Here is a 10656-nt window from a genome sequence, read left to right on the forward strand (position 1 = left end):
TCTGCTGAAAATAGAAAAAAATTAGCTGGGCGTGGTGGTGGTCGCCTGTAGTCTTAGCTACCGGGGGGCTGAGGCAGGAGAATCACTTGAACCCAGGAGGCGGAGGTTGCAGTGAGCTGAGATTGCACCACTGCAGTCCAGCCTGGCACAGAGCGAGACTCCATCTCAAAAACCAAAACCAAAACAAAATATAACCAGAGGGGTCAATTTTCTCTTTGCAGTTAGGGTATTTTTTGGCTTTGTTTTGTTTTGCTTTTGTTTTTGTTTTGAGATGGAGTCTTGCTCTGTCGCCAGGCTGGAGTGCAGTGGTGCTATTCGACTCACTGCAACCTCTGCCTCACGGGTTCAAGCAATTCTTCTGCCTCAGCCTCCCTAGTAGCTGGGACTACAGGTGTGTGCCACCATACTAGCTAATTTTTTTCTATTTTCAGTAGAGACAGGGTTTCACCATGTTGGCCGGGATGGTCTCGATCTCTTGACCTCATGATCTGCCCGCCTTGGCCTCCCAAAGTGCTGGGATTACAGGTGTGAGCCATCACTTGAAGCAAGGCAGCTGATGTGGAAGCAGAGAGAGAAAAGCTGTACACGATGGGGCCTCTGCTGTTCCTGTTCCTGGTCAGTGATGTTGCAGGTTTAGGGTCAGCAAACCACATCCGGCAGCCTGATCCCTGCCTGTTTCTAGAAATACGGTGTTACTGCAACAAAACTGTGCCCACCAGTTCATCATCTGGCTGTTTTCAATGATAGCGCTGAAAAGTTAGAAGGGAATCAAGTGGCCTGAAAAGCCTAAAATATTTACTATCTGCGTCTTTACAGAAAAATAGTTCAATAACTCCTTCTCTAGGGTCAAAATGCTTCCTGGTGATGAAATCTCAGCTGTCCAACTGCCGTATTGTTTACAGACTGGTATGACGTCCTTTGTAATTTTTCTACAGTTAGGTGCATTAGAACCTACCTCCTTAGAAGGTTGTTATTATAAGCTCCATCCCATCTGGCTTCTTCATAGGCCCAAGTTGCCATGGGAATGGGCGCAGGAGACTCCAAGATTTATCGGCCAGGCTAACCTTAGTCTTATTGTTGATAAATCTGAGGTAAAAGGCATCAACAGATGATCAAAAAGTTTAACTCCAAGTGCCATTTCATTGTGAAATATTTGTAAGCAAATCTCCATTTTACTCCAGATACTTCTGAACACGTTCTGCTATGAGATCTTCACTTTATTCCAATCTTTTGCATTCTACCATCATTTTTAAGCCAAAGTACTTCAGGCAGGCTGGAAGATGAAAAAAATATTTGTGTCCCAAATAAGTGGCATGCACTACTGTCGTAGAAGAGAATCCATGGGTGCAGGGACCCACGTACATCCCACTTGGGAAGCACATCGCAGGTCAGGGAATCCTACAGGGTCCAATGACTGGGGCTTCAAATAATCCCACAGAGCTGGGCCAGGAAGTGGCACAATAATCAGAAGTGAGAAATGTACAAGTCTGCAATATAATCCAATGGAGACAATTCAAGGAGGAAATTGGCAAACCATTACGTTTGCACAGGTATGTTATGGAAGGAAGGGAGGGAATCCTAAGAAATGAGGCTGATTTGGGGAGACATGACACAGATCATTTTCTTAAGAACTATCTGCCCAACAACACAATTTAGTCCTCCAGGTTTTTACTACCCAGTGTTCTTCAAAAATGTGTATCAATCAGGAATTTAATTGAAGAACAGCTCCTTGTTTGAAGTTGCTGATCTTCGCCTAGAATAGGCCAAGGAAAATATACCTCATCTCGTTGAGGAGTTAGAAAGCTGTTTCAGCAGATCATGTTGCAGCAAACCTGACATAAGTTCATTCGAATGCTAAGGATCTGATCCGAGCTTGTGTTTCTGGAATTGCCAGTGCACATTTCAGAGGGCCTCAGTAACTGTCAGCCGAGCCTTGGTTTTGTTTTTTGCCTTTGGCAAACCCACTCAAGAATGGTTCTAAACACAAGGACCAGAGATGTGGAACAGGGTGAAAGCTGTGGGGCTGGGAACACCTGCTTCCCGGCAATCTGGCTGTCTGGCCTTGGACAAGTTACCACCTGAGCCTCACTTGTAAAATGGTGATATAGGGTCTCCCTCCAGGGGTGGCTGAGAGTCAGAGAAGGAAGCTGCGAGGGCTTGTCGAGATCAAGGATCTGTCAGCTTAGCTGCTCCTGGGAAGGAGGCTGAGACTCACATTGTCAGTTTTCATTCACTGAAGAGAGTCTTGCTTGAGGGGCTTAGATAAGCAGGAGCTGGGATTAGAGTGGGTGGGACTGGGAAGGAGAGAGAGAAACAAGGAAAGAAGCAAAGATTGATTCCCCAGATCTCTAAAATCTCTCACCCTACAAGTGCAGAAAGCTTGTTTTGAGCAGAAAGAACTTGATCCGGAGCCAGGTAGGTCACCTTCTCTCCTGGAGGCAGCTCTGGAAACAGGCTCTGTGAGCTGGCACTTCCTCCACTGCCAACCTCACACTCCGCAGGTCTCCTCCTGCCTGAGAATTCAAGTCTCTCCAGTCCTTTTGGACCCCCCGCCCCATCCCTGCACCCCCGGACCCCCCGTCCCATCCCTGCACCCCCGGACCCCCCATCCCTGCACCCCCGGACCCCCGCCCCATCCCTGCACCCCCGGACCCCCCGTCCCATCCCTGCACCCCCAAACCCCCGCCCCATCCCTGCACCCCCGGACCCCCCGCCCCATCCCTGCACCCCCGGACCCCCCGCCCCATCCCTGCACCCCCAAACCCCCGCCCCATCCCTGCACCCCCGGACCCCCCGCCCCATCCCTGCACCCCCGGACCCCCGCCCCATCCCTGCACCCCCGGACCCCCGCCCCATCCCTGCACCCCCGGACCCCCCGCCCCATCCCTGCACCCCCGGACCCCCCGCCCCATCCCTGCACCCCCGGACCCCCGCCCCATCCCTGCACCCCCGGACCCCCCGCCCCATCCCTGCACCCCCGGACCCCCCGCCCCATCCCTGCACCCCCGGACCCCCCGCCCCATCCCTGCACCCCCGGACCCCCCGCCCCATCCCTGCACCCCCGGACCCCCCGCCCCATCCCTGCACCCCCGGACCCCCCGCCCCATCCCTGCACCCCCGGACCCCCCGCCCCATCCCTGCACCCCCGGACCCCCCGCCCCATCCCTGCACCCCCGGACCCCCGCCCCATCCCTGCACCCCCGGACCCCCCGCCCCATCCCTGCACCCCCGGACCCCCCATCCCTGCACCCCCGGACCCCCGCCCCACCCCTGCACCCCCGGACCCCCCGCCCCATCCCTGCACCCCCGGACCCCCCGCCCCATCCCTGCACCCCCGGACCCCCCGCCCCACCCCTGCACCCCCGGACCCCCCGCCCCACCCCTGCACCCCCGGACCCCCCGCCCCATCCCTGCACCCCCGGACCCCCCGCCCCATCCCTGCACCCCCGGACCCCCCGCCCCATCCCTGCACCCCCGGACCCCCCGCCCCATCCCTGCACCCCCGGACCCCCCGCCCCATCCCTGCACCCCCGGACCCCCCGCCCCATCCCTGCACCCCCGGACCCCCCGCCCCATCCCTGCACCCCCGGACCCCCCGCCCCATCCCTGCACCCCCGGACCCCCGCCCCATCCCTGCACCCCCGGACCCCCCGCCCCATCCCTGCACCCCCGGACCCCCGCCCCACCCCTGCACCCCCGGACCCCCCGCCCCATCCCTGCACCCCCGGACCCCCCGCCCCATCCCTGCACCCCCGGACCCCCCGCCCCACCCCTGCACCCCCGGACCCCCCGCCCCACCCCTGCACCCCCGGACCCCCCGCCCCATCCCTGCACCCCCGGACCCCCCGCCCCATCCCTGCACCCCCGGACCCCCCGCCCCATCCCTGCACCCCCGGACCCCCCGCCCCATCCCTGCACCCCCGGACCCCCCGCCCCATCCCTGCACCCCCGGACCCCCCGCCCCATCCCTGCACCCCCGGACCCCCCGCCCCATCCCTGCACCCCCGGACCCCCCGCCCCATCCCTGCACCCCCGGACCCCCCGCCCCAACCCTGCACCCCCGGACCCCCGCCCCATCCCTGCACCCCCGGACCCCCCGCCCCATCCCTGCACCCCCGGACCCCCCGCCCCAACCCTGCACCCCCGGACCCCCGCCCCAACCCTGCACCCCCGGACCCCCGCCCCATCCCTGCACCCCCGGACCCCCGCCCCATCCCTGCACCCCCGGACCCCCCGCCCCAACCCTGCACCCCCGGACCCCCGCCCCATCCCTGCACCCCCGGACCCCCGCCCCATCCCTGCACCCCCGGACCCCCCGCCCCATCCCTGCACCCCCGGACCCCCGCCCCATCCCTGCACCCCCGGACCCCCCGCCCCATCCCTGCACCCCCGGACCCCCGCCCCATCCCATCCATGGGAACCACCAAGTTCCAAGTACTCATTGAGCCACCACCTCCTTCCAGGGACTCACCGCCCCTGTAGGAGGGCACAGGGTCGCAGTGGAGATCAGCCAACTGGGGTCATTGGGAATACCTGAGTTGGGGCTTGGATGCAGACTCAGTGGGGAGGGCAGCAGTTCTGGGGAGGTGGGAGGAGATGTAGGTAAATGAAGGGGGCCAGGGAGCAGCCCTGCGGGCAGGGGGCCGGCCAGAGGCTGGCAGCAGGAGAGGAGACCCCTGCAGGCAGTGTGGACAGTGGGGCAGAGGTGAGCAGGCGGGAGGGCACATGCCACTTGAGGGCCCGGTGTGAGCTCAGCGAGGGGCTGCAGCCAGGATCCCCCCTGCAGAGGAATCAGTCTCAGTGTGGTCCGAAGAGCCCCAGGAACTCAAGAAGGTGGCAAAGCCATGGCAGGCAGAGGGAAACTCAGGGACGGGAAAGAAAAAATCGGAACTGAGGGGAGTCCTGGGAGCTCCCTGCGGTTCAGCAGCAGCTACAGCAAGGAAGTGGTTCTGCAGCACCGTTTCCAGATTGCCGGGCTCGTTTAGAACCGTCTCAGCCTGCTGGGGTGGGAGGCTGGAGAGGGGCTGCCCACAGCCTCCAGGGTGTTGTCAGAGCTTGGTGTTTCCCCAGCTGGGTACCCCCCTCCCTCTGCCTGCTTTGTCCCGGCCAGGCCCCAGCTGATTGCATAGTGACCCCACGTTGAAGGCAGATCTTCCTCCCTCAGTCCACTGACTCATACCGCAATCTCATGTAAACCCCCACATAGACACCCAGAAACAATGCTTCACAGACATCGAGGGCTCCCTCAATCCAATCCATTTGACACCTAACATTCACCATGACAATAATGTACCACTCACTGGCCTGTCTGTGATGACCTGAATGATAAGTCTTGGACAGGTCTTACCCACCACACCATCTCCAGCATCTTCTACAGTGTTGGACACTTCCAGGTCTCCATGCACCTGCTTCGTGATTTGACATATTGGGGTCCTGGACATTTACCAGCCATGTTTTTGTTGTTGTTGTTGTTTGTTTTTTGTTGTTTGTTTGTTTTTTAAGATGCAGTCTCAAAACAGCCACCCAGGCTGGAGTGCAGTGGCACGATCTCGGCTCACTGCAGCCTCTGCCTTCCAGGTTCCAGCGATTCTCCTGCCTCAGCCTCCTGGGTAGCTGAGATTACAGGTGCATGCCACCACGCCAGGCTAATTTTTATATCTTTAGTAGAGATGGGATTTCACCATGTTGGCCAGGCTAGTCTCCAACTCCTGGCCTAGGGTGATCTGCTGCCTCGGCGTCCCAAAGTGCTGGGATTACAGGCATGAGTCACTGTGCCCAGCCCACTGGCCATGTTTTTACTGGAGGGTGAGGATAAGCCCATCGGGTCTGTAAGTCACCCTTACTTACAGTCTTTGCTTCTTGCCTTCATGTCTACTTTGTTTGATATTGACAACTACACTATTTTTCTTTTCTCATGTGCTTATACTGTTTTATGTTCAGCCTTCGCTATTCTTAACAATGTATCCCTTCTAAGTACCAAGTAATTGGGTTCTTGGTTTTTTATTTGCTCTGTCTTCCAACTGGAGATCAGACAATTTACATACAATGATGTTACTAATGTGGTTCCGTTTAAATCCATCATCTTATTATTTACTTCCGTTTTTTCTCACCTGTTTGATGTTCCTTTTCCCTTCTCTCTTCTTTTGGATTAGTATTTTTTTTATTATTACTCCATTTTCCAGTCTGTTGTCTTGTTGCTTATAGATTCTTTTCTATCCACTTAGTGATTATCTGTTGGATTACATCATTTGTCCTTGACTTATTATTGACGTCTAATGTAAATTTGTACTTCCACTTTCCAGGTGAGTGAAAAGGACCTTAGAACATTCTAGTTCTGTTTATCCCTCTTCTGGTTTAGGTGCAATTGCTATTGTGTATTTTAATTCTTTATGCATCCAAAACTCCCTCAAGACATAATAATTATGATTCTATTTGGTGAATACCCCTTTAGGCACACCAACATTATCTCTCCTTAGACCTTCCTGTATCTCTAAGCTGCCATCTGGGATCATTTCTTCTCTGCCTGAAGAACACTTTTCTGTATTTCCTTTGGTGCCCGTCTACTGTTAATAAATTCTCACAGCTTCTGCTTGCCTTAGCTATCTTCATTTTGCTTTCATTTCCTTTATGGAAAATGTCAAGCATACAGAAGTAGAGAAGATAATGTAATAAACCTCTATGGACACATCACCCAGTTTAAACAGTAATCTCTCACCTGCATGCTTTACGGCTGTTTTCACTGGCTAGTCTGGGTTGGGAATTATTTTCTTTCAACACTTTGCAGCTATTCCATTGTCTTCTAGCTTCTGCTATTTCTGTAGAAATGCCACTTGTCAGTTTTAGTGACATTCCTTTGGGTTTGCCTGATCATTTTTGATTGTCAGACACTATCTATCTATCTATCTATCTATCTATCTATCTATCTATCTATCTATCTAGAGAGAGGGAGAGGCAGAGTCTCGCTCTGTTACCCAGGCTGGAGTGCAATGGTGCAATCTTGGCTCACTGCAACCTCTGTCTCCCGGGTTCAAGTGATTCTCCTGTCTCAACCTCCCAAGTAGCTGGGACTACAGGTGCATGCCACCATGCCCAGCCAATTTTTGTTATTTTTCTTTTTAGTAGAGATGGGGTTTCACCACATTGGCCAGGCTGGCCTGAACTCCTGACCTCATGATCTGCCTACCTGGGCCTCCCAAAGTGCTAGGATTCCAGGTGTGAGCCACCGCACCTGGCCTGTATTTTTAAAATATTAATATTTTTAAAATTAAATTTAATTTGAGAATTTGAATGATGTTGTCTTCCTCCAGAGAGGATTTACTTTTGCTTTTTGCAGGCAGCTAAACATTAGAAACCCCAGGTTACTTAAATCCAATTAGGACCTGAGATGATTCAGAACTAGGCATTGACCTTTGTGAGGTCTGGTCTATTTCTGGTGCATTTTTTAGAGTGCAGCCTTGCAGAGCCCGCCAAGCTCCTTGTGTCTATTAAAAGCTCCACTTAGATTCTCAGCCTCTCAGTCACCACTTGCAAACCCAGGAAAAAACATTGTGGTCACTTCTTGAAGATGGAGTAAGATTCCAGAGGCCCCGTTGCCCTATCTATGTGGTCTACAGGCGGCACCGTGCCCTGTTATAATTGCCAAGTAAGGTATGCCCCCCAGGTCACCAAAGGAAAGCAAGTCTCTGTCAAATGTTCCACAGGTTTTCATGATGTTTATATTCCGCTAATGAGCAAAATGACAAAACGCAGTGCATAACAGGAAGTGTGGAGATGACCAGCAATGTTGAGGTCAATGGCTATTTTTTTTTCTGGATGTGTTTGTGGTTATAATATTTAGGAAAATAAAAACATGCAGTGCTGCTGTCTTTTTGGCTACTTGACTGGCGTCGTTTGGCTGGTTTGTGGGATTGAATGAAATGTTTACACATTTCTGGTGTCACACAAAGAGAGCCAATGGGCTCCTTGATTTGTGCAGCTGGATTGGAGTGCGGACTAGGTTGAGATGAACCCAAACTTCTTTCTTTTATGGATGACTGTGATCCACAGGCTCTAGAGCAAGTCTGAAAGTCAAGTGCTGGTAGGGATGGAGCAACCAGAGTGTGAGGGGATGGTCAAGGTGTAGCACTTATGCCCACCCTGTGTGAGGGGGTTCCAGGGCTGCAGGCTCTCAAAGATCAGTAGCAGCCATTCAGCTCCAGCTGACTCTTGGCACAGACAAATTGGGACCCAGAATGTCAGATCCCTTGATCTTTCAAAAGAAGCCAGAAATTCAAATAACTAGGTGAAATAGCCAATTTTTGGCTTGACTGAAAAAAAGTCCAGTGTAAGCCAAACAAAATATATCTCTGGGCCAAAAATCAGCCCTTGTGTTGACAGTTTGTGGCTTTGATAATAATAAAAATAAGCATAGGCATTGTGGTGCATCTTTTCTTTCTTTTTTTTTTTTTTTTTTTTTGAGACGGAGTCTTGCTCTGTCACCCAGGCTGGAGTGCAGTGGTATGATCTTGGCTCACTGCAAGCTCCGCCTCCCTGGTTCACGCCATTCTCCTGCCTCAGCCACCCGAGTAGCTGGGACTACAGGCACTCGCTACCACGTCCAGCTAAATTTTTGTATTTTTAGTAGAGATGGGGTTTCATCGTGTTAGCCAGGATGGTCTGGATCTCCTGACTTCTTGATTCGCCTGCCTTGGCCTCCCAAAGTGCTGGGATTACAGGCGTGAGCCACCGTGCCCGGCCTGTGGTGCATCTTTTATTCACTATCTTAAGACACCAAGAAAACTGGCATATGTGCAACACTTCAGGGGGTCTTGGTCTTGCTGTACTGCTTAGGGCCCATCCTGGACACACTTCCCAGATGTTTCTGCCTCATTCCTGATCACCTGAACTGTGTGTGCGAATTTTGTTTAAAGTTATATAACCACACCACTTATTCAGGTGGAGTTCTGAAAGCTGGGGCCTGAGCATCTGAGGCTTGTACAGCAGCCCAGGTGATTTTAATGTGCAGCCAGAGCTGAGTTCATTTCGCTCCTCAATCCCCTGTCCTCCTAAGGGAGGGATGGTGACTAAGATGGTGACTAAGTCCCGATAGCCACCCCGTTTGCCCAAGTCCCCAGTGGCTTAGAAAGGACCATTTTCGAGCAAGACGTCCACACACACCTGGGCCCACTTTCTGGACCTGTCACAGGACAGGAGAAAGGGCATGAAATTTGGCAACAAAATACCTGGAGTGGTGTCCTCTGTCACTTCCTGGCTAGATTGGACACTTGCTATTTGACCTCCTTTTTTTCTACTTTTAACAAGATGGTAATGCTGGTGCTGGTGAGATGGAAAATTCTGCAAGCAGCTAGCAAGCTGTGGAGTGCGGTGCACACATGGGCGCTGGTAGCAAGCTGTGGGGTGCGGCGCACACGTGGGCGCTGGTAGCAAGCTGTGGGGTGCATTGCACACGTGGGCGCTGGTTTTCTCAGGTCCTCTGCCCCCAGACCTTGGTGCGTGTCCAGCCTCCGCCCCTCCTCTGCTCTCCCAGGAAATACTCCCACGCTGCTTCACGCAGGCCCTGCCATGGGACCCACTGTCCTCAGGGAGGCCTTCCTGCCTCAGCGTCACCAGAACCTTTGCAAAGGGCCCTGTCACCCCCAGAGGTTGAGCTCTAGGGCCATGCCTGGTCCAGGACACAGGGCTGGAACGTGGCTTCCCACGCTTATTAGCTCCGACTGTGGAAAGGAGACCTTGGTCCTTGTTACTGACGTCAGCCCCTTCAGAGAGGCAAGCGGGCCGTGAGCACCTCAGTTCTGCCCCTCTGCTCCCCCGCCAGGTTCCAGCCCACTATGGTTTGCCCAATGTGCCCCCACCCTGTCTCTGCGCCTCCCCTCTAAGGCTCTGTCTGAGCAGAGACTCATTGTCCCCCTCCCTTCATCCTGCCCTGAGCTCTCAGATTCCAATAGCCTGCCCTCCTGGCTGGTGGGCCATCAGTATCTCTGCATTCCGTCACGATTTTTTTTTTTTTTCTCCACACAGGAAGCCCTAGAACCCTGCCACTGTCTTCTTAAAGCAGCCGTATTTTCAGGAACAGAAGTCCCTCCCAGTGATCGGACATGGTGCAGGGTACACTTGGGGGCCGAGGACCAACCCCAAGGGGATAAGAATAACATGGGCTCTGGATGCACGTCCCTTTATAGCTCCCCCTTCCCTGCTTGTCCCTTTCCCTGACTAATTAATGACTCCACCCCTCACCCAGCCAATCTAGGTGCCTGGAAATCATCCTCCACACTTCCGGTGTAGGCAGGGGGTGTCTCCTCCAGATGAGAGTTTGCCCCATGTGCTGCCCCAGCCCTTTGAAGCTTCCCTCCCATCTTCAGAATGATGCCCCCATCTTGGCCTGGCACTCCCTCCCACCAGACGCTTCCCGGGGCTCAGCCTTCTAGCCCCACCCTGCCCCGGGCCGCATTCATCCCAGGGAGCAGCTTCTGCTCCTCGGGTGCTCCTCAGGTGCTCCTCTGGTCCTTGGGTGGGCCAGGAACTTCTCATTCTTCCGGAGGAGGCCTGAGCAGTGAAGGAAGCCCTTGACACTCGCCTACTGGGGGTGCAATTTGACACAGTTTTTCCATAGCATCATTTGTTGAGACAAGTAAAGTCTTTAAAGTGGCTAAGAAATTC

This window comes from Macaca fascicularis, chromosome 9 (genome assembly GCF_037993035.2).
Source record: "Macaca fascicularis isolate 582-1 chromosome 9, T2T-MFA8v1.1".
Lineage (NCBI taxonomy): Eukaryota > Metazoa > Chordata > Mammalia > Primates > Cercopithecidae > Macaca > Macaca fascicularis.